Source organism: Sinohyriopsis cumingii, chromosome 16 (genome assembly GCF_028554795.1).
Source record: "Sinohyriopsis cumingii isolate HCF-2022 chromosome 16, ASM2855479v2, whole genome shotgun sequence".
NCBI lineage: Eukaryota > Metazoa > Mollusca > Bivalvia > Unionida > Unionidae > Sinohyriopsis > Sinohyriopsis cumingii.
Window position 1 is genome coordinate 26,081,110 of NC_142976.1, and position 26,168 is coordinate 26,107,277.

General features: G+C 35.1%; 1 protein-coding gene across 3 annotated transcripts in view; it reads right to left on the bottom strand.

Annotated features, from left to right (window-relative positions):
• The window catches only part of LOC149780105 (small conductance calcium-activated potassium channel protein 2-like), a 338,659-nt gene that overhangs the window by 178,990 nt on the left and 133,501 nt on the right, over window positions 1-26,168 (bottom strand). Inside the window, exon 1 of one of the 3 annotated variants that reach the window (XM_089936868.1) lies at window positions 4,676-4,796. The exons of the other annotated variants lie outside the window; for them this stretch is intronic. The gene's annotated coding sequence lies outside the window, so the exon portion shown is untranslated. Of the gene's footprint in view, window positions 1-4,675; window positions 4,797-26,168 lie in introns of those variants that run through there. 3 annotated transcript variants of the gene reach the window in all.

Sequence of the window (26,168 nt, forward strand, 5' to 3'; positions counted from 1 at the left end):
CAACAGCACCCCATTTGAATTCTAGAAATAAACACGAAAAACTTTGATTGCAAAACTTTATATTTAAACATTGGAAAGTGAACTTTGGTCGCTGAAAGGTCATTGATTCTATCTGAATCCTACCGTGTGGTTTATAAAATGAGTAAATGTAAATGGAAAGAAAAACTCAGATTTCACAGTTTGTAAATAAATAGCTCTTAGTTTGAAATATTTTATGTCGGAGTGTATAACTACTGTTCAGATCACTGTATGCATGCATGCGATTCATCTAGTATTTGCCTTCGAGCGCGCTTTATGGACCAGTTATTGATATTCTTTCTGATGATACGGAAAGGGAATATCACCCCAGCTGGCTTTATAATACACCCACGTCGTTCAAACTGGTTCTCGTACACACCGTTAGATATGCAAATGGATAGCAAATATCAATAAAAACGTTTATTCAGTTTGTCGTTTGTTGTTGTTTCTCGGAGTTTTCCTCTAAGTCATGGATGTAGGCGGCAGTGTCTAAGTTTCAGTTAAAAAAGCAAAGATGATTTTTGCTATATAGTGCGACTGATGTTGCGACTCCATATATTTCACGATACGGAAATCTCGATACGATATCTTAGTTTGTCAGTTTTTATTCACAAAACGGCGTAATCGAAGAGCTTCGAAACCGATACAATAGTTTTTCTGCATGAAACAAATAAACCAATCTAAATATGTTGAAACTATATATATATATATATATATATATATATATATATATATATATATATATATATATATATATATATATATATATATATATATATATATATATATATATATATAACGTATCGGAATCTGCACGTTTTTGAGAAAAGTTGCAGAACAGATAAACGACAGTAAATGAATAGAGACAGAAAAAAATACCTGGCTAGATGTATTCGGTACATGGAATGCGCCAATTCAGACGTTTGGGTCCAATTATCATGTACATGATGACATATCGGCAAGGTCTGCGATGTGTTTATAATTTCTAGCATGAACACGTGTTAGTTATAATGACTTGATGCCCAGAAACAGCACTATACTACCATGTATAGTACATGTTTAAGCACGATACACGCCATTTCTGGGTTAATTGGAAGGAAAAAATTATGTCTACGTTTTACAACGAAATTGGTTCAGTTAAGATTGAGTATTTCTTTCCAAGTAAATAATAAAATAAGATTTAAATATTGTTACCAAAATCCAGGCAGAAGAACATAGATAAATTTATATTATTTCAAATTTTTCATTGTCGTCATCATTGTCATCATGATCTCTAAAGACATATATCGACCTTGAAGAGAAGACGGAGATAAAATAAATGCTGGTAACTTTCAATGTCTGTAACGTCTTTTCCTACTTCCCCTCAGCGTGATTATTGTGAAAATGATGATGATCGTGATGACTATGCTTATTATCATCATTATCAACAGTAATCCTTTTCTATTTCTCCACAATTAAACAATTTTTATCCTCGCCAACCATGTCTTATGTACAATCGAAAAACAACAAACAAATTCTCGTTCACTAAAACAGAATCACTTTTTACAAATCAGTATTTCTCGCAAGAATGGTACATTTTTGAAGAGGTAGCCAAACACATTTAGAAGGCCATACAACGGTTCGATAACTTTATTCATTCATTTTTCTTTAAAGTGATTAATATAATAAGTATTATTTTGTATTAAGATTAATATTCTGGTACAATTTATAGTCACCATACTCAAAATCTCCACTTACAACAGTTACTGAAATTATATAAGAAAACAAAAACATTAAAGATAATTTTTGAAAAGTTATAAAGTATCGCTTTAAACACAAAGTTACAGATGTAAAACATATAAATTCTCTTCAAATGCATACACATTTGTGCCTGTCTCCAGTGCGTTAATTGGAACAATTTAGGACTCTACAGGAATATGCTGACCCCGATAAAGCAATAACAAATCGCAGTAACAGAATGTCTTTTTGTAACAATGACGCAATACACGTTCGGCGTGCCGGAATTAAACGAAAGTTTCTGCTTCACCGTAGGTGTCGCATTGAAACAGTGTACTGACGATATTGTTCAATGAATCCCACCATATCATATCCAAATAAAATAATTTCAGCACAATTAGCTCATTAATAAAGATTGTACATACACTTACCTTGACCTTTAAGAACTGGACATTTTTTAACCTCTATTTAACGAACATACCTCCATAGAATACGGCGAAATTGTATTGTGCCTTAAATATCCTTTACAGACAGGATTTCAAGAAAACATTGTTCACCCTGATATGCATGCGCATTATGGCATTAAAGATCTCGGTATACAGGGTACTCAGTCTGCTATATCTGATATACAAGTGTATTATGGGACTAAAGATCTCAGTATACAGGGTACTCAATCTGCTATATCTGATATACACGTGCATTATGGGACTAAAGATCTCAGTACACAGGGTACACAGTCTGCTATATTTGATACACAAGTGCATTATGGGACTAAAGATCTCGGTCTACAGAGTACTGAGTCTGCCACATCTGATATTTTTATCATGGCGTGCTATTTCTTGTTGTTGTTGTTGTTGTGGGGGGGGGGGTCGTGTGAGTAAACGTTGCAATTGAAAATAATGAAATACATGCATATTAATATGATTTCAACATTATAGTTTTATTGATAGTATTAAAGTGGTAAGAATAAATTGGATGCAATTTAGGCGGCTTTTGCATACTAATACTGCTACGTGTCTGACTTGACCATATGCCAGAAAATCACTTAGAACGACCATCGGTTTATTGTACGAATGTTTTTCATGCTGATTTATGGAACAAGTTAAAGACCAGTATTTATGAAAGCTTGTTTAGACAGTATACCGTTCTTATATATATATATATATATATATATATATATATATATATATATATATATATATATATATATATATATATATATATATAAACAGCAATAGAAGTTAAAGACAAACGAGAACCCAGATTCGAAAGTACATAAATTTGTAGTCATCTATTTACAACTGAAAGTAAGTTCTCATTTGGAGACATTATTGTCTTATGCATTAAGTACCGTACTTGCTAAATGAAAAGTAGCACATTTGACGTCACGTTATGAACGGTAACTCTTCTAGTCTTCACTGAAGCTCGCCTGCGGTTGCTATTTTCAGTCGCATCTGAACTATTATTTTACGTTTACTGAACCAATTGATAAACTGGATGCGTTTAGTAAGATACTATTAAAGGTATTCTATAGCAAACTTTACTTCCCAAAATGTGACCTAATTGACCTTTACTAAGAGTCTTTAAAGAGTAGTGTCCCTTTTGTTTGATGATGTCTTGTGAAGTTGATTTCGCTGCGAACATTTCAATCTTTCCGTTCTTGTTCATTGATTTCTTTTGTCCTGTGCAAATCCTAGGTATGAATTATATTCTGATCTGGCGAGAAGCCTGTTTTGCGTTCTTTCTTTTCCTAAAAATCAGTTGATATCTTGTAGATAATGAAAGCATTTGCACAGAAAAGTTATGTAACATTTACATGCAAATATCAATCAACTGCATTTAAATGAAACATGTTCTGTACTGCTTGCTCCAGTTTATTACCTCTTTGAAGATCTTATCGTTGGCGCGTTTAAGTTTTGCTAATGTATACAGCTATTCGGTTCCACGCTGGAAAGTTGTGCTCTCAAGCTATCATTATGCACACTTTTACCACTTTCAAATGTGAATAGCGTGCACTCGTTTGTACGCAGCATAGACTAAGATCTGCCATCCCATAATAGCGATGTTTATACGTAGTCGTAATATACAAACCGTGATCTGCTAACAACATACGTTTCGACCGAAGGCATGAGTTTACTTTGCTGCTAATTGGGTGTACGTTAAACATTAGAGAAAAAAAACAACACCACCAGATTTTTCTTTACAACGAAAATGAACATAATAAATAACCAAGGATGATGATAAGGACCAAGTAGTCACATAGAAGACAAAATATTACCGTTGGATAAAGGAGTAAGAGTGATTGAAGTGGTGTATAAGATGGAAATTCAGCAGTTATGTTGGCATGTGTGATTAATATATATATATATATATATATATATATATATATATATATATATATATATATATATATATATATATATATATATATATATATATATATATCATGTACACGTAAAATGCGCAATTTCAGCGTCCTGTATTAAGAAGGATGAATGGAAATAGCACCAAACTATGTATGAATACGCATATATTCCTGTCAGGTGCGTCGAGTCCATTGAAGACTCATTTGATGCCATTTGACTAACTATCTAGCTTAAAAAACATAAGGTGTTCAGTTTTTTCTTGAGTTCCTGCCCTGCTACGCCTTTAAACGGGAAAAAATTCCCCTGTTGAAAATCTATACTTCGCCCACAGCACGTATCAGAATATATATATATATATATATATATATATATATATATATATATATATATATATATATATATATATATATATATATATATATATATGCGACGAGCTTTTACTAATAATTAATTCGTTAATTGCAATACAACTTCAAGCGATGAGCATATGATTGATATGATTGTTTGCTGCAGTAAGTTTCTGTTTGAAGAGTGTCCAATATTATGCGGTATTATATACAAGTAAACCTACTCACCATTTAAGCGTTCTTATTTCATTCCCGAGCAGAGAGTCTGATAGTTTACCATCCATGTTTTCCAGCATGTAGTTTTGGTTTGGCATTGGAGTTGTAACTGAACAGGAATATAGAATACGTTGATATAGTAAGAAACACTAACCGGAGTAACGTGTTATGTGTTTTCATGTAAATGGAACGGCTTAATTTGGTATGTGGTTAAAAAGACACCACCTCCACTGCCGGGATGAACTATAAATTTAGTAGTTATTAGTTACTTGGCTGAGACATGAAACCCCAGATGTTGCACTTTATTGGAAATCTTAAATCTACCCACTACTCAGTGACACGATAGATGACATGATTTTGTCATGAACGTCTGCACGAGTTATGGCGATTTAATGGTGGAAAATACACAATTTTCTGGCATGACAAAAGTAACATTGTTTATAAGAACAAAGAAACAATATTTTCTATGCTCTGTCTGTATAAGAAAACCTATTTGTAGATACATTGTTTTTCAACAGATAGATTCATTCCAGTTATTCACCATCTTCTTTCCATGACACTTTTCTAGTTAGTTGTGTTTTTGTTCATGTTCGTTTTAACGGCACGTTTAAAACATTATTCATATTTCTAGCTCTATCATATCGAGGAAATGGGAGCCAAGTGCCTTTACTAAGGACATACCGAGACAGCCGATATGGAATTGTCTGGACAAGTATTGAACCTGCGACCCTCAAATTTAGGTCCACCGCTCTAACCAATGAGCTACCATAGCTCCCAGAAATGGAAGAAAGAATTTCTCATACGTATTGGTGAGGAATATTGAAAACCAGCCTTCGGGATAATAATTTCTGGGATTTCTGCTTAGAACTTTTCCCTCCTGTAGATTTTATTACTCTCATGTGTACCCATGCTTTCAGGCTTTACGACTCGCCATTTTTACCGTTTTGACTTGTTCTAGCTTGAACTAATGATTTATTATTTCATATTATTAAACAAGTTACGATGTCGATAGATGAGCAGCTACATCTGTCTTCAAAAAATGATACATTGCTTGCTTCTTTAGTATTAGGGTATACAATAAGGACATTGTTGAATGCAATTGGAATTTTTTCCCCTTCAAAATGACGATTATATAATCTCACGAAAATGTTCGAACGATTCATCGCGTTAAATAACTTTATCGATGCTGAGGTGTTTTCGACACGTAAGACGAAGTAAACTTTTCTTCCCTGCAATCTATGTTATGTGTTAAAGCAAGCTTTGCTCTAATATGTAGCAATAAGGCTCTTTTTTCCTCCGTTGACTGAAAGAGGAAACACGGTCATTCAATAGATATAACTCTTCGGTATTTTTTAGCTGAATTATCTATCGTGATGTCAAGTTCGCCGACCTCTAGGTCAATCTAGCACACCCACTAACTAATTAATATAATCAGTTTAGAACTGATGTTTGATTATGGCGTTATGGTTATTTGCCGACAGATAGTCCATCAAGGCTATCTGAAAAAAGGCAGTCGATATTACGGATGTATAAACCCTAAAAGGCTCTGCTCACTATATTTGGCTCCTTAGGGCTGTAAACAGAGGAACTTGTGTTGGGAAACAAAGCAAAAAAGATGGGAATTTAGGAGCCACGAGTCCTCTAAATAATGACGCCTTAAAATGGGACTTGGTCAAGGACTCTTCAGTACAAGCAACATACAATGTAAAGACATGAAGCTGATCGACAAGGGCCATAACAATGAGGCAGAAATGGCGCATACGAGATATACATCGTAAGCACCACATCTATCTCTGCGAGGCAATGTTCATACCAAATTGCATCAGACGATTTTTAAAGGTTGTTTGAACTGTGCCGGTTACAAGGATGATCTCATTTGAAGATATACGTATGTATTAGAGTTAAACGGCACCTCAGCACAATAATGATGCCACTTAAAAGCAATATTTTAAACTGTACAGATTAAGAACTGTACCCAAAAACCACGTGAGAATGATAAGCCCTTCCAAAAAAGTGTTAAATAAGTTATTAATGATAAAAGATAATCCTATTAAAATTCTGTAAATTGTATATAATATAAAATATTGAGGTTGAAATATTTTAAAAATCCTTTAAACATATTGGCAAAAATTTATATCAACCGCGTTCTGTCAAAATGTCCAAGATTTGAAGACGATTGTCAAAGGCTATAACTCTACCTAAAATCGAACTGACGATACAAGGGCTATAACTCTGACGATACAAGGGCTATAACTCTACCTAAAATCGAACTGTCGATACAAGGTTCATAAAAGGCACCTCTAGGTCTATAAGACATTGTTCATACCAAATTTTCCGATGATGTTGAATTACTATTGAAAAGCGGATCTCCAGTAACATTCCAAGATTGTAAGCGAAGACAAGAATTTGCTTGACAAGACCCATACCTCTGTTCATAACATCAGCATTTCTTGAATGGTTCTTGAACTCTGTCGACTACAAGCCACATCCCAAGTGAAAATATAAAAATAATTGTCAGGGGCCATATTTATATTCTAAATGATCCGCTCCTGGGTTTTGGAAAAGTAGTTTGCACTACATTGTTAACACAGTGCAAATAAATTTAACATACACTTATGTTGCTCTATTGACATAGGTTAACACTTAGATTTTTTTTTAAAAAAAGAAAGAAAAAAAACACGTGCTGCTAATATTTGATCGCTGCTTCTCTGTATTGGAAAAGTATTTACTCAAACTTTGCTTTTTCTTGAAATACGAAAACAAATTTTCAGTACAGGCATTACTGTTTTCTGAAAGTTTGTTATGGCTCTATGGTCATAAACTAAGTAACAGAAAGAAGTAAAACTATCAAGTTTTGTAAAACCTAACAAACGATTTATTATCAATATTATAAAATGAACATTGAAGAGGAACTTACAGTATTACGAATTAAATCCAAAATAACCCTGAAAAGTTCCATCAAAGTCCAAAAGTGTGAGTAGTTCCGCATGAATTTCAGATCCATGAATATACTGGTCAGCCGCAACAGTCCTGACGTGTAAATGCTGTTGTCAAACACTCCTTTGAATAATTCACACTAGTCCCAGAATAATATTATTGTCCAATGAACACTTTCTATTTACACTGAATAATCCTAACACAACGTTGAACACATATGCAGACTGATTTCAACATATAGAAGAAGACTCCAAAAGAACAATATATCCAGAATAGGAATAAATTAGATTTTTCAGATCTCTCCTTATATACTCCTTCAACAGTATATGTCGCAATATACAGGAAATGACAGATCTTACTAATCAATCTAATATTTCAAAATACATGTTCATGTGACCTAACTCATCCAATGGGAATTAATTTAATTCCTGTAAGAGCCCACCTAACCAAAACCCTCCAGCCAATGAGAAATTAGCATAATGTTGCCAGCAGATTTTATTATTAGAAACCTGACAACATCGATTACAATCTTCAGTCGTAATATCCTAAAATAGATATTTATACCCGAGTACAAAATATTAGCTATGTAATATCTGATTACAAATGACGATTACAATCTATTATTAACTACAGATAATATAAACACAGGTATGAACCAAAAATTTAAAAAATGTACATGTACATAACACCATAACAAAGTGTAATTGTGAAATTTCAAACTATCAAAACACGAAGTGTTCGCATTCTTCTATAAGACGTACATCATAAGTAAGGTCCAACTGTGTACTCTCCAATCCAAATCAACGCTCATTACGCAGAATTAAAAAAAAATACAAGTAGGGTCTTCTAAATGCTGATTGGATAAAGACATTTCTTGCACGATAGCAATGATATCCAGTGGGGAAATGAGGGGAATACATTTCCTTAACATTTTTAACACTGTGTGAATATGCAAAACTGCAGAGCGGAACCAACAGGCATAAATGAAACATCTAGGTCTCTGAGACAGTTTTTGTACCAATTTGCATCAAAATACGTCGACTGGTTCTTCGGCTGTGCCGGTTACAATCAATATTCCATACGAATACATGAAGTTAATTATATCCCAAAAAGAGATGAGAAGAAAGAAAAGAAAAAAAAACGTACAAAAGTAGATGAGACAATGTGCACACCAAACTGCATTACAATATGTTGAATGGTTTGTGACTTACGCTGATTACAAGTATCTGTTGAAGTGGCTATTTAACATTGATGGAATATAGGCAATATACTTCCGCTAAAATTGGACATTAAAATGTTAACCCTTCAAAAGTTACCTTTACAAGTAATAGATAATCCACCTGCCAAATGACATGCAGTTGTGTGTAAGTGTTACTAAACGTTAGTGCTTGCAAGAAATGTGAACGGATGGACTGACGGAAAAGCTGATTACTGTGTGTCTCCAGCATCTTGAAGAGTGGTCCTAACAACTACTTGCTTTACCACCTCATAAAACCCATTATGCATATTATTAACTACGCGTTACCCATTCGACTTTCTTGCAGAAAAATTCGAGATCTATCAGCCATAGCAGGAATCGTTGTTCTACATTAAATTGGATGTTAATTCATTGATTATATACACCAACTGAAGGAAAAGGTTTGAACTATGCCAAACTTCCCATGGCTGCCTCTGACGAAGCGAACTGAAAAACAATACAGATCAAACGATACGCACGTTTCAAGATAGTTCTGGTAAGATATGGTGATGGGTGTGTGTGTGTCACAAATGTGTTCATAGTTTATTAGAAAGAAGTCTGAATACTAATAACTGATTTGATCAGAGAAAAAAGTCATTGCTCTATAAATGACTCTTACATTTAATCATATTAAACACTCTTTAAAATGCCATACAAAACTCACTCATTACGTGAGAATCAATTGAGAACTGTTATTCAACGGACTTTATTAAATAAGCTCCCAGATATAAATGTATGTTTATAAATACGAACAGTTGTTAAACTAATATCGGATAAACACGGACCCAGATGTTTGAACACAAGTTACAACACGATTAAAATAGAGATCTCCACCTTAAAGGAGATGCCATGTTTTCTTGACTTTTGGAGTCATCAATCAATTTATAGCTTTCACATTTATGAAAGTTAAGAACTATTTTTGGAACATATTGTTCCTTGCACAAACTCTCCATAATACAAAGTAACGCGTTTGCTCATATAGGTTACAAAATGTAGGATTAAAGAGAATTCCAAAGGTCACCAGAACAGGAACCGTTATTTGTCTTTCAGGCCTACTTATAATACACCCGTCTGGATCTCAGATTGATACGAGCTCAAAACAATAACTCAAAACAATAACTCAAATAATAATGATTCTGTAGTCTTAGGTGTGAATAGGTTGAGAAAAACACACCAGATATTTCGTTTATACTTAGGACTAAACTAAACCTTGAGGAATGTGAACATGCACCACTTGTGACAAAGACGTTGTTACTTGAGTGAACTATTTGCGCACACCGGGATTAACAACCAGTACTCGAGAGTTAAAGGTCTGGCTTAGGCGCATCTTTACACTGGGTAAAAAATTTTGTGAAATTTCGCTTCATCAGAATGTTTCTTTCAACAATGTGTGTATTTATTTTCCGTGCTAGTGATGCATTGCTGAGAGGCTCGCAAGCAAAGTACTTTCTTCTCCCACTGATCTGATAGGTAAAGGTATTCTTTAAGACTTCGCTACGCTCTCTTATCTCAGATTCGTATAACCTAACTATCTAAAAACTTCACCATACAACACCACGCCTTGTTACCGGGACTGAAAGGTTTATGGAACGTTTGTTTTTACCAGCAGGAAAACTGAACCTAAACATCAATCAAAACCCAAGATATATATTTACGTTAAATATTTCAATCTGCCAGCACCGACTGAAACGGCTTCTGCTCTGAAGATCCAATCGGCGCTCATTTAAATGAATTTTCAGACATATTAGCAACATTGCACTCTTGGTAGTGTTGTCACGGAATTGTATCGACCCCTTTGTTATTTATTAAATACATATATTCGGGTTTCAATTTTTGTGTACAACGATGCCCGATAGTGATTTGTGTATATTGTACAATATTTCGAAACAGTTAGTTCAGTTCATCCTGTGCCGCACGTGCGAAGTGCTTTCAATGGTAAAACCCGATATTCATGAAGCACACAGATGATCTAGAGCTACATCGTCTATGTATAAATTCCTCACCGTAGACGAAAGCATTGCACTACTGAAACGTCTTGTCAGTGAGCAGTCTACTTAAGGAGTTGCAAATCACCATTTGTAGAGGTATGTGAGTTATTTATTCATTTCTTATGTATATTATAGGTTAAAAACTATTGTACTACCACGTTTATTTATGTGTATTTTCTATATGATCCGGCTTGCGTAGTATAATGCAAATATTTTCTATTCTTGAATGTGACTTAACAGGAGATCTATATTAGCGAAACAGTTGCATTTTATTAAGAAACGAAGTAGTACGATAGGAATTTTATCGGAAACGGGTAGGTTCACTTCTGAACCTTTTTATTGCTTTATAATGTTGTGCCGATAATGTAATTTGTATAGCTTACCGTATATAATGTCATTACGTGCTATGTCTTGTAAAAATAGCCTTCCGAGAGTATATTCACCAGCAATTAAAACCATTATGAATGAAGGTACCCGTAAGTTTCCTCTTTATATAGTCCCAACTGAGATCACTGACGACATCTTGAAAAAGGTACGGGGAATTAGTGAAGAGGCTGAGAGACTGAAAGTGGAAATCTTTCAATCCAGAAAGAAACGGAAAAAGATGAAAGAAAGGAAAGGTTCCATACGTTAGAACTTATGCCAGTTGTGGACCTAGGCGTTAGTAAAACAGTTGTGTGCCCTTGAAAGATACACAAGGAAAAAAACCATAAAAGTATAAGGCATAAATGAGAGAGAGAGAGAGAGAGAGAGAGAGAGAGAGAGAGATTCTGTAATTATCTGTATGGAATGAGCCTTCCTACGGAGAAACAATGTAAATATGCAGGCAACAGAAGTAACGTCAGTATTGGCAATCGCTTTCCAGTTCCAAGACAAACGTCTGAATTAATGGAGGACGTTTAGATCATGGAAGGAGAGCAATCAACATGAATTTTCGATGGCAGAGTGCTTGAAAAATTGAAGAATAATAACATATCCACGGTAGAAATCACACAAGCGTTCTCTAAACTTGATGACTAATCTTAAAGAAGTATTTATTCCAAGTTGATATTGTTCTTTAAAATCTCCGTCTCGGTGGCCCTTATTGTCCACGATTCCATTAATGTCACTGAATAAACGCAACTTAATGTGATTAAATAAGAAGCAAAACAACTACAAAATTAAGGTCCATATAAATTGGACAAGTTCTCCGCCTTATCGTTTTCTCGCGTCCTTAATTTCTCTCTGTCTCGCTCACACATTCACACACACACACACACACACACACACACACACACACACGCACACACATTATCATGAACGGAAAATTAAGTCTAAATCTCTCCCTTTTCACTCTAACTCCATCATATATACACCTCATGTAGTTACTCCAGATTAAAAAATAGAAAAATAAAACTCCCTGGAATTGCATAGCATAACTGTCTCTTTTTGAGATGAATAGTAATTTCGTAGACTGTTTGATCAGATTTACCGTCTGATTGTTGTTTTGAAACTTCAATAATACTGCCCTACGTCATAGAGATTTAGACGATTGGCATTACTGGACATTTTCAGGCTAGTAAGACATGTATTTTACTGGATTCAGGAATTAGTACCTAATGCTGGACCTTAGGTAGGATATACACATGCCTTTCGTGTCAAACATGTCGCGTGGTTTTTGCCAATACTAGAACTACCCCACACCACCTAACCCAAAGTAGTGCAGCTAGGAGACATTCTATTGTCTGCAGCGACACAGTAAAGATCCCAGAAGGGCTGGAACTATTCAGGTAAATCCATTAGGGATCTGAAGGAAGACCTAAATAAGGCTTGCAATCATTTTTGCAATTATTCGTAGAGAGCCTGGATAAGTCTATATGTGATACGGGGTCAGACCACCAATTATTTGAATATATATGACCAACACGCATTTATCAAAGCTGAACTAAGACCAATATTCCAAGGGCACTAAGATTTCCTGGAGGTTACAGTACCATCATAATACATACTAAAACGTTTCCGGTGTTATTGTGCATTTTTGTAACGACAGTTGATCAAAGCCTACTGGGATTATGATTCCATTTCCGGGTCAGTGAAAACATAGTTATTGATCATATTTCATACTCAATTTACCCGCGCAATTCCACCAAACAGCTTTCACAACAACAAAAAGGTATGTCAAAATTTAGAATGACTCCTTCCCAACCATTCGAAGATAAAATCAGTCCCTGTAATGAGCATTTCATAGTGAGAGGCACAGCCAAACAACACTTCGAAATTTAGATAGACCTACTTGGATCTCACCAAACCGGAAACATTTTATCCTTGTCTGACCTCACATCGGTGGAAAGAAGTTAAAACTATGGATTAGGTGTCGACCATCAGTCCTGAGTTAGTCCACTTAGACCTAGTATGTGCCAGATTTCAAGAGCACGGTTCATTCTTGGTAGTTCGAACAATATATATTCTTAAGTTAGACAGGTAGCCAGTATATTTAATATAATATTTGTCTAATTATTTGGGCACAGGTAGCATCCAGGGAAAGTTTTGATCGTCCGACTGACAGTCGAACAGAATCATTATCTGTCAATACTGGTCGCATGCAGTATTATACTTATATCAATAAATAACTGAGAAGATGAAGATCGAACACATGGGGCTCAGAGGACCTTTTTATTTTCTATGGGGGGGGGGGGTGAGGGTTGCCGTTAGTGATTTTTTTTAATTATCAGAGAATGACAGATTGCAGAATAATTAGGATAATTCTACCTTAAATGTAACAAAGAACTAAATTATTTTTGCTTGCATGATTATTCTTTTCAAAGTATTTCGGTTATTTCAAAGTGCAACTGATTTATAACTTTCGTAGTGAGCTGTCATATAAAACTAAAACAAGACACCTAAGTAGCTAATAAACCATAACAAAAGAAAAATAGACACCTAAGTAGCTAATAAACCATATCAAACGAAAAGAAGACACCTAAGTAGCTAATAAGCCATATCAAACGAAAAGAAGACACCTAAGTAGCTAATAAGCCATATCAAACGAAAAGAAGACACCTAAGTAGCTAATAAACCATATCAAACGAAAAAAGACACCAAAGTAGATAAGAAGCCATATCAAACGAAAAGAAGACACCTAGGTAGCTAATAAACTATATCAAACGAAAAAAGACACTAAAAAAAGCTAAGAAGCCATATCAAAAGAAAAGAAGACACCTAAGTAGCTAAGAAGCCATATCAAAAGAAAAGAAGACACCTGAGTAGCTAATAAGCCATATCAAACGAAAAGAAGACACCTAAGTAGCTAATAAACCATATCATACGAAAAGAAGACATTTATGTAGCTTATACGCCATATAAAACGAAACGATGGAACATAGATAGCTAAAAGGCTATATATAAACGAAGAGAAGACCCCTAAGTAGCTAATAAGCCATATCAAACGAAAAGAAGACAATTAAGTAGCTAATAAGCCATATTAAACGGGATAAAACCCCACCAAAGTAGCTAATAAACGATATCAAACGAAAAGAAGATACCTAAGTAGCTAAAAAGCCATATCAAACGAACAGAAGACACCTAAGTAGCTAATAAACCATATCAAACGAAAACAAGACACCTAAGTGGCTAATAAGCCATATCAAACGAAAAGAAGACACCTATGTAGCTAATAAACCATATCAAACGAAAAGAAGACACCTAAGTGGATAATAAGCCATATCAAACTAAAAGAAGACACCTAAGTAGCTAATAAGCCACATCAAACGAAAAGAAGACACCTAAGTAGCTAATAAACCATATCAAACGAAAAGAAGACACCTAAGTAGCTAATAAGCCATATCAAACGAAAGAAGACACCTAAGTAGCTAATAAACCATATCAAACGAAAAGAAGACACATAAGTAGCTAATAAGTCATATCAAACGAAAAGAAGACACCTATGTAGCTAATAAGCCATATCAAACGAAAAGAAGACACCTAAGTGGCTAATAAGCCATATCAAACTAAAAGAAGACACCTAAGTAGCTAATAAGCCACATCAAACGAAAAGAAGACACCTATGTAGCTAATAAACCATATCAAACGAAAAGAAGACACCTAAGTGGCTAATAAGCCATATCAGACGAAAAGAAGACACCTATGTAGCTAATAAACCATATCAAACGAAAAGAAGACACCTAAGTGGCTAATAAGCCATATCAAACTAAAAGAAGACACCTAAGTAGCTAATAAGCCACATCAAACTAAAAGAAGACACCTATGTCGCTAATAAACCATATCAAACGAACAGAAGACACCTAAGTAGCTAATAAACCATATCAAACGAAAACAAGACACCTAAGTAGCTAATAAGCCATATCAAACGAAAAGAAGACACCTATGTAGCTAATAAACCATATCAGACGAAAAGAAGACACCTAAGTAGCTAATAAACCATATCAAACGAAAGAAGACACATAAGTAGCTAATAAGCCATATCAAACTAAAAGAAGACACATAGGTAGCTAATAAGCCATATCAAACTAAAAGAAGACACCTAAATAGCTAATAAGCCATATCAAACGGAAAAAAGACACCAAAGTAGCTAATGAGCCATATCAAACGAAAAGAAGACACGTAAGTAGCTAATAAGCCATATCAAACGGAGAAAGACACCTAAGTAGCTAATTAGCCATATCAAACTAAAAGAAGACACCTATGTAGCTGATAAGCCATATCAAACGGAAAAAAGACACCAAAGTAGCTAATGAGCCATATCAAACGAAAAGACACCTAAGTAGCTAATAAGCCATATCAAACGGAAAAAGACACCTAAGTAGCTAATTAGCCATATCAAACTAAAAGAAGACACCTATGTAGCTGATAAGCCATATCAAACTAAAAGAAGACACCTAAGTAGCTAATAAACCATATCAAACGAAAAAAAGACACCAAAGTAGCTAATGAGCAATATCAAACGAAAAAAGACACCAAAGTAGCTAATGAGCCATATCAAACGAAAAGAAGACACCTAAGTAGCTAATAAACCATATCAAACTAAAAGAAGACACCTATGTAGTTAATAAGCCATATCAAACGACAAACGAAAAGAAGACACCAAAGTAGCTAATAAGCCGTATCAAACTAAAAGAAGACACCTATGTAGCTAACAAGCCATATCAAACTAAAAGAAGACACATATGCAGCTAATAAGCAATATCAAACGAAAAGAAGACACCTAAGTAGCAAAAAAAAACATATCAAACGAAAAAAAGACACCAAAGTCCTAAAAGAAGCCATATCAAACGAAAAGAAGACACCTAAATAGCTAATAAACCATAACAAACGAAAAATAGACACCTAAGTAGCTAATAAGCCACATCAAACGAAAAGAAGACACCTAAGTAGCTAATAAGCCATATCAAACGAAAAGAAGACACCTAAGTAGCTAATAAACCATATCAAACGAAAAGAAGACACATAGGTAGCTAATCAGCCAATCAAACTAAAAGAAGACACCTAAGTAGCTAATAAACCACATCAAACTAAAAGAAGACACCTATGTAGCTAACAAGCCATATCAAACTAAAAGAAGACACATATGCAGCTAATAAGCAATATCAAACGAAAAGAAGACACCTAAGTAGCAAAAAAAAACATATCAAACGAAAAAAAGACACCAAAGTCCTAAAAGAAGCCATATCAAACGAAAAGAAGACACCTAAATAGCTAATAAACCATAACAAACGAAAAATAGACACCTAAGTAGCTAATAAGCCACATCAAACGAAAAGAAGACACCTAAGTAGCTAATAAGCATATCAAACTTAAAGAGGACACCTATGTAGCTAATAAGCCATATCAAACGAAAAGAAAACACCTAAGTAGCTAATGAGCCATATCAAACGAAAAGAAGACACATAAGTAGCTAACAAGCCATATCAAAATACAAACGAAAAGAAAACACCTAAGTAGCTAATTAGCCATATCAAGCGAAAAGAAGACACCTAAGTAGCTCATAAGCCAGATCATACGAAAAGAAGACACCTAAGTAGCTAATAAACCATATCAAACTAAACGAAGACACCTAAGTAGCTAATAAGCCGTATCAAACGAAAAGAAGACACCTAAGGAGCTTATAAGCCATCCCAAACGAAAAGAAGGCACCTAAGTTGTTAATATGCCATATCGTACAAAAAGAAGACACCACAGTTGTTAATATGCCACATCATACCAAGAGAAGACACCTAAGTTGTTAATATGCCATATCATACAAAAAGAAGACACCTAAATTGTTAATATGCCATATCAAACAAAAAGAAGACACCTTAGTTGTTCGAATCTGTTTATCTGATACAGAGTTACGAATTGAACAGTTGTATCGAATGTCGGATCAAATACATAAGATTAAATGTGTTGTTGTTGTTGTTGTTGTGGGGTTTAACACCATTTTTCAGCACATGATAGGCTATACATGGCGGCCAGTATTAATGGTGGAGGAAGAACCCTAGAAAACCCCGAGAAGAACCACCGACTCACGATTAAATGTGTAATACATAGGAGAAAATATTCATCTTTTATACGATCTCATGCCGTTTACAAAGAGAAATAATATATTTGGTAGGGACTATCTTACTTCACAATATCCAGATGACCTCATGCTGTTTACAAAGAGAAATAATATATTTGGTAGGGACTATCTTACTTCACAATATCCCGATGAACATAACTCACTCTTGATGGTTTTGAAAAAGCACTTAAATCAACTTTAACCTAGAATATCAATATTTACAATTTTTAAACCATAAACACAAAAAGTTGAAGCAACCAAGCTACCAAGCAGTATGGATTACAAGAAGAACAGGAAGTAATGTCAGGGATAGTTTAGACTATAATTAAGACTGGTATTCATCAATTTACTTACCTTTGCGTACATATTTTACAGACTTAAAGAAAACGGTGACATTAAACTGTTAGGGAAGCTAGAAATCATTTTTCTTTTTAAATGGTAAAAATGATTTCTCACACCATTGGGTACAATGACAGCAATTAACAGTCTGACAGGGCCGACAGGAGGGGTGAGGGACAACCGGGGATACATACGTAAGGGGACCCGGGCCGAACAATACTTTTTAGCTTTATAAAAGATACATTTTGTTTGAACAAGAGCAAGGAGAGGCCCGGGTGTTTCTTACCCCAGGGCCCGTGATCGCTTTCTACGGCCCTGCAAAACTTACTACATTATTAAGTTTACGTAATCCTCTTCATACAATGTACTTAAGAAGCTAGATTCTCTCTTATAAGCTTGTTTTGGAGGGCGGCAAGAAATTGATTTAAAATAACCAACTATTACAGACGACCATGAAAATGGCATTAAAATGGTCGATATCAATAGGTGCATAGACGCACTTAAGTTGTCTTGCATTGAAAGAATACTTCCTTCTGGGCTAAAACGGAACAATATTTAAGCTGCATTTGCATGTAGACAAATATTTTTATGTCTGGAGTAAATTGTCGTTTAAAAGTACATGTTCGTTTCTGTATATATTAAACTACATATAAATTTCCTACACAAAGTAATTAGCAATTGTAACAAAACACAACTATGTCTGAATTTCAATATCACTTCTACACTTTCCAAGGTCAAAAGGTCACATAAACATGTTTACCAAACAAAATAGCATTATCTTGTAGTGCAAAACACACAATGGACAAAATTAGCTAATGATTTTACTAAATGATCATTACAATCTATAATTTTAAAAAATGACAAATAATATGGGTATACATAACACCTGCATTAAACTGGAGAACTTTGTCAATAAATGAAGACTTCATACAAACATTTTATACTTTTTGGGACAAAAATTGCTATAAAAGGAGATGCTGTAATAAATTAGACTTAAACATTAATTCATGTATTTAATATATATATCTTTACATAAATCTTTTATACTTATTATGGGTTAAACAAAGGACTGTAATACACTTTATATAAACTAATTTATAACAATTACTGACCAGCTTTTAAAAAAATAGAACATGGAATTTACAGATTAGAATGAATGGAAATATTATATTATCCAACCACATAAGGCAACTAAGTGTCCCAAACTGATGTGGTTTAAAATAAAATTTAACATAACAATGTACCAAGAACTAGTTGATTGGGGAGTGTTTTTTTTTTTTTTTTTTTTTTTTGTTTGTTTGTTGTTTGGTTTTTTTGTAGTAAAATTGGAAAAATGCTAAACAGTTTGTGTTTTTTTGTGTAATAATTCTGTAAAACCCGATATTTTTCTTTACTTTGGGACTACCCAAGAACTCAATTAATCCTTAATATTCGTTTACTGAAAAGCAAAATAATGAGTGGGAAAATGTCCATAATTTTTTTCTAACTTCAGGAAAACAATGTATTTTAGTATTAAAAATAGGAGACAAGTTGGTGATGTAATCAGTATATTAATGCTGCTATTGAAACAATGTGTTTACGTGTGTAGACTTACTTGGAAATCACCAAATATTGTTTACTTTAAGAAAGAAAAATGTTAGATTCTATGTCCGAAAATTAATCTGCTTATGTATGTATGTATGTATGTATGTAACATACATACAGACAGACAGACATGCATGCATACATACATACATACATACTTTTTTAAGTGGAAATATATATATATATATATATATATATATATATATATATATATATATATATATATATATATATATATATATATATATATATATATATATATATATATATATATATAATGGCAGATCTATTGGATGCACAAGTGTACAGTCCCTTCACGTCAAGCCCACGATTGAAGCTTGCTTTAAAATGAATGATCTTGGCCCAAAGACCAAAAGGTTTGAGTCTACATGTCGCACAATGAATTGTCTTAATTTCATAATGGTTCATTCCGAGTATCCGGCAGTAGCGTACTAACCGGGGGGGGGGGGAGGGGGGACGGGGCGATTGCTCCAGGTGCCAGAGGTCTTGGGGCTCCAAAACTAGGGGCGCAAGAGGTCCTTGTGTCCGGCAATTATTATTTTCTGCTATTTAGCGACCTTCATTTTTTTTTTTAATATATCTCCAAATATAGGCTGATTCGAAGCTCATAAAATTAGTAGCTGCCTCTGACCTGATATGATGAGAATCTCTCAAAGGGTTTGCAAGATATACACCAATGAAATTTTTTATAAAGTGTCGACGCCGATGAATCCAGAAAAATGACTGCCATGTATCGCTTCCTACAATCATGGGCTCGACAATTAAGGCATGATTTAGCGAGAAATGCGCCGGCAGATAAGGGTCTATGTTATTGGTATTATGCGAAGGCAGACCTTGGTCTTTTCAGTTCGAGGTTGGACTTTAAGCGAGTACATATTACATCCGGTTTCTATAGTTAACTTCTTCTGTTAAATTAGGGTGCACTGTCCTATGAGCGATTAAAATATATCGAGTACAGGAGCTTTAGTAAAATTAACTAGACTCCAAACATAAAAGAGTGATTTCTACCTATACATAGCAATTCATTTATTGCTTTGAGTTGTTTCTGTCTCAGCGAGTTCACTGTCCAACAACAGTTATGTGTAGAATCCATACAATATTGTAGACTGTTTGAAATGATTGTGACTAGTAAAATTAGATCAGTTCTAGAAACTGAAATCCTTATACGTAATTGATCCATTTTTTTTCTGCGTCCTCGTTTTTGAATATATGTTTAAAAAAAACGCGAACTTTGTTTCTGATTTTAATATGTCGTTGTGTAAATCCAAAATTCAATTCGATACAGTTCTGAGGGACTCCACTAAGATGTGACCTTTTGACCTTGTGGTTCGCCAATCAAATCACCTTCAACTTTCTGAAAGAGACACGTTATTCGAAATATATCTTTGCTAAATATATCTCTCTCACTAACAGGAATTTGCAACTCTTTATCTGATAGGATACTAAACATAAGTAGACAAAAGATTGCAAAGGTCACATAAACGTTATATTATTCCAGTGTCAGATCTCGACGTAGGATTGTGGTGATCTGATTTTAATGGGATTGGTTTTGATCCTCGCTTGTTTTTGGAGTAACATGTTGTCGGTAACAATTGGATTTAACGTTGTACTATACCATTCAAGGTTTGTCATGGAATGGAAGGATATTTGCAATGTGTGTGTTGGAGTTTGAACGTAGCTTTAAAACATTTTCAGTCATATCACTACGATGTCTGCCGTGTGACAGTTTATGGCGATGTCTAGCGCTGGGGCGTAATGCCACAGACATGTAGCATGATGTCCCACTCAGTCACATTATTCCTCTTCATCATCATCTTTATTTCCTTCCATGGAAGATTACATGATATAAGAATAAATCATCTGAATACAATCAATAAATATTTTTTTTAAAAATTATATATTAGAATACAAATTCTTACACAAATATCAGTCAACAAAGTATTCGTCAACTGCATACGTTGCAAGTTTCAGTACCTTATTTACAGAAGATAGATGCACACTGCATGACAAAGTATGCTGCATACAGGACGAATAGCTTGGAGTTTTCTTTGTCGATTACTCCTGATGGTAACCTTTACCTAAAAGATATTGTAGTTGCAGCTCATATTCTGCATTAAATAACGTAATGTGCAGGCTCAGGGGAAATTTATCAGTAAGGAAATCGCAGAAAGAATTTCTAAAGTTCGACATATAAGGACAACTAACACAACAATGAAGTATCAAGTCTGTATAAACATTCCCACATCTAATACACATATCAAGCTGTGTTTGTGGACCAGCAGCCCATAGTTTAGCTACATATGTAAATACCTTAGTGTGTTGTCTGGTTTTAGCCGACTGCCACACTGAGGCAGGTCGTAAGTATTCGTGTATCGAAGAGAATCTATCAAAATCTGCTTGATTAGACATACGAACTCTCCAGAGGCTATTTTCAAGACCAACAATTTTTGACCTTACAATTTCTTTCCAATTATGTTTATCTGGAATTTCAGAATGATGCAAATAATCAGTTAGATACCCGAGCAAGTCATACTTCTTTGAGGTATAACATAAATATGAAATTAACCTAAGTTTGACATGCATCCGCTCAAAATGAAGTGAAATAACGCAACGTTAAACACACGTTTAGTATGTACATTGTTAGGCATCAAACACAATCTGTGTAAAAACATCAATTTTCTTCTTTCAATTTCGGACTGCGCTGATGTCCATCCTAGCATTCCCAGGGCAATGTCTGATCTTGTATGTATTGGAAAACCTTGTAAATGTTTGGCAAAATACCTCAGAGTTTTATCCAATAAAGCGAGGTCACTTTTTGAAATGTTACACCATAATTCACTTCCATTAAACATTGAAGGGAAAATTATCTTTTTAATTACATTTGCAGCAACCAAAGGATTTAAACCATTCGGTTTAATGCCAATACCAAACAGACCGTGAAAAGATGTTTTCCCTTTCTTGCATGCATCGAGTATTGCGTCATGCAACGTCAGCTTTGAGTTAATCCGGTGACCCAGGTGTGTTGCCGAACCAGTAACCGGCAAACATGACGGGCCAAGATACCATTTCATATTGATATAATTCTTGTATTGGGGACCGAAAATGATAATGTATGACTTCGTGACACTAAGCTCGAATCGCCACTTACTACTGTAGTCGTATGCTATATCTAACAGCTTTTGTAGATTGCTAGGATATATAGTCAAAAGTGAAATATCATCAGCTAGGGTTGGATTTCCCACAGCTAAGGATCCAATCTTTGCTCCAAATCCACTATTTTATAACTGTAGCAGCAAGTCATTGATAAATATTGTGTACATCAAGGTTGACAAAACACCCCCTTGTCTCACTCCTTGGCCAATTGAGAACCAATCTGAAAATTGCCCGTTTACAAGAACTTTACTCTGTAAATTTGTATACATGTTAAAAAATATCAAAAGGGATTTACCCGTAATTCCCAACGTGAATAATTTAAAAAGCAGTCCTTTGTGCCACACGGTATCAAATGCCTTTTTTGTATCAAGAAAAGCAGCAAAAACCCGTGAACCCATGTTTACATTATATTGTACTGATTGCAACAGCACAAAACCCGCTGTTGTGCAGCCTAAACCTTTTTGGTAACCATGTTGCTGTGAACTGGGTATACTAGAATTAGTATCTTTGAGCCAAGTTACCAAACGTTTATGAATAATTTTCTCAAAGGTTTTGTAGATAACAGGCAGTAAAGTAACAGGCCTGTAACTTTCGAGGGAGGTTTTTGATTTTCTGTTACTTTTGTACAGTGCTATTACTAACCCTTTTTTGCAATCTACAGGTATGTAAGATTGATCAATCATCCGAGTAAATAAAATTGTCATACACTCGATGAGGTAGTCGCTGCCATAGATCAAATGTTCATTGCAAATTTGATCATGGCCCGATGCTTTTAATTTCTTTAGACTTGTAATGATTTCTCTTACTTCGTTTAAACTGATACTGGTCTGTAAGGCCTCGATATGGCTTACTCCGTCCTGTAGACCCCGATTTAATTCTCTCTCTATAAATTCATAAAAGTTTCCGTCAAAACTATGGTTAAAATTCGGCGTATGAATGTCCTCGTAGTATCTGGCAAAGCCATTTGCAATGGAATCATCATCACGGACACAAACTCCATCAGCTGATAGTTCCTGACAAAAATTTATATTGTTCCCTCTCTTAACGTTGATCATTTTCCAAAAGTGTCTTACATCGCATTCATGTGCTTTTTCAATTTCTTCATACACCTCTCCCATATATTTTTCCACAGCCAGTTTTTGAACGTTTCTAAAGTCTCTCATCTTTATATTCTCTGTAAGAATTAAATTGACTACCCCTCGGTCTTCCCTCATTTATCCAAGTATACCTAGCTTGTCTTTGAAGTTTATGTGCTTCTTTGAGTTCATTTGACCAGTTCATTTGACCAGTATGGTTTGGCATGATAATTGAATTTAGACTTTGGAAGCGCGATGTCGCTTGACTGCTGTATTGCATTAACAATGTGCCGGTAAAAGCTATCAACATTGTCCGATATAGTATCTATATCTAAAGTTTTCAGGCGAAGGTCCAGTTCCGATTGATAGTTTTTCAAGATATCAGCGTTTAATTTATTCCAGGCTATGTTGTTTCTCTTCATAGACTGTCTGAAGTCTCTCCCACAGGTCACTGTACGAAGGGAATTAAGGATAGGGAGGTGGTCAGATATCAAGTGCTCTTCGTGATCTGAAACAATGTGCACACTCCGTAATCTACCTATGCATTGATCCGACAGTACAAAATGATCAATCATCGTTCTTGCTGGGGTGAACGTATAACTGGAACCAGTGCATATTATTAAATGTCCAGCACTCACTAATTATTATATCGCAAGAACTCATGAAATACTCTATCTTTGTAATCTCTGAAAGTGTCTGGTTCAGTTACTGCATTGAAATCACCAGTAAAATACACGTCCCCCAGCTGTGAGTACTGATCATAGATTTTGAATCAACTCAATTTGCGCTTTGTAACAATCTATGCCATATAATAGGGTCGGCATATATACACAAAAAATATATACATTTTGCATATCGGGAAATTTGAATTCTATGCCAACAACTCTGTCACTATTAACTTCATCTATAAAGTTAGCATATCTCATGAGAGAAGTTTTGCAGAAGATTGCAACTCCTCCTTTACCACATTTTATTAACGTGCTATTAGAGGAAATATCCTCTGCCTTAGCAGTGCATTTATAATCAGAACGAATAGTATGTGCTGTAATAGTTTATGTTCAGTTATGCAAGCTACGTCAACATTATATTTATCCAGCATTGCACTAAAGCTAAGTGCAGAGGACATAATTCCTCTAACATTCCAGGTCAGTATATTAAGATTCATATTAACTTGCAATATATGCATATTAATACTTATGCATTGTGAAAGCAGGACTAAAATGACAAAGATGACAAAACACATTAACTTACGACAGAACATAATGGCAAATTTATGAACAATTGACTGTCACCCTAGTCACGGAATATCGCATCCTGCACCTTCATTTGCCTCCTGATTGCGATTGCTAAACCTATCTCGCCAGGATTGATTCCCATACCACCTTCTTACATGAACACCTTTTGGCCATGTTACATCATTTTCAACAGTGTTCCAGTCTGAATTATATACAGCCAGCTTGGCCGATAGACAATTACGTCTACTGTGGATAAACTTTATGGATAACGGATCTATATGGTATTCTTTCAAGAATTTACCGAGGCCTTCAGCAGTAGATTTGACGCCAATGCCACCCACATAAAAGCGCCATGTTCTACCTCTAACTACACCTTCAAATACAACATTCTCATTATTGTCATCAACATCCTCATGTCCAACAATACTCTCTGAGCCGATTTCTAAACCTGATTTACCAAATGATCAAGGTCTTTCTACCTTACCCCCAATAACGGTAGGTATCTTGTTAGGAGGGGTTTTCAAGTCAATACCTTTCACATTACTGTTGCTAGCCATCGGATGCCTAACGTGCTCTATCCTGGTCGAGGTCGAAGTCGAAGTCCCCTGTTCAGAAAGCCGTTCGGTGTGGGTTAACAGTTTATTTTGATTCCGAATGGGTGTGCGCACAACATTTGTCACATCAGGATGAACACTGGCTTTAGAAATCTGTGGGATATTTCCATCGAAGGGTGCGATATGTCTTCTATCGAAAGTTTGTGAAATTATATCCGAACTTTTTGAAACCAGAGTTTGCAGAGCACTGACCCCCCTCTTTTCCAAAGCTGGTTGGGCTGTTACGCCGGTTTGTGACTCCACTGCCATTGTACCTGGGGAAGAGTCGTCAGCCTCAACCGACACGGGAGACAAACAGTTGGACACTGTAGTTCTGTTCTGATATTCACTTGATAGGCAGCAGTGTGTATCGCAACCAGTTTTTTTAGAGTCAATCAAGACGGGAGATGAACAGTTAGACATATAAATCTTGTTCTGAGCAGCAATTGATGGAGAGCGTTGGTCACCACATCCACTGGCACTACATGTTAGGTTACTTACAGCTGGACTATGCGTGCGAACGACATCCGCATAAGACATGGGTTTACTCAAAGATTTCATCAGCTTAACTCTAAGTTGCTCGGTGATGGTGTGGAGAGTTTCATTTTCTTTCATCAACACGCTTTGAGTAGTTTTCAGTGACTTAATCTCATTACGGAGCAGTTCTGTTGTTTGAGATTGTGCCTGTACCTTATTGTTTACATCAGCACGGAATGCATTAAGGTCATTCATAGTCACCAATGTGATTTGGGTTGCCTTCAGAGATATAATCTCTTCTCTGAGCGAAACAACAGTTTGTTGTAGATGACC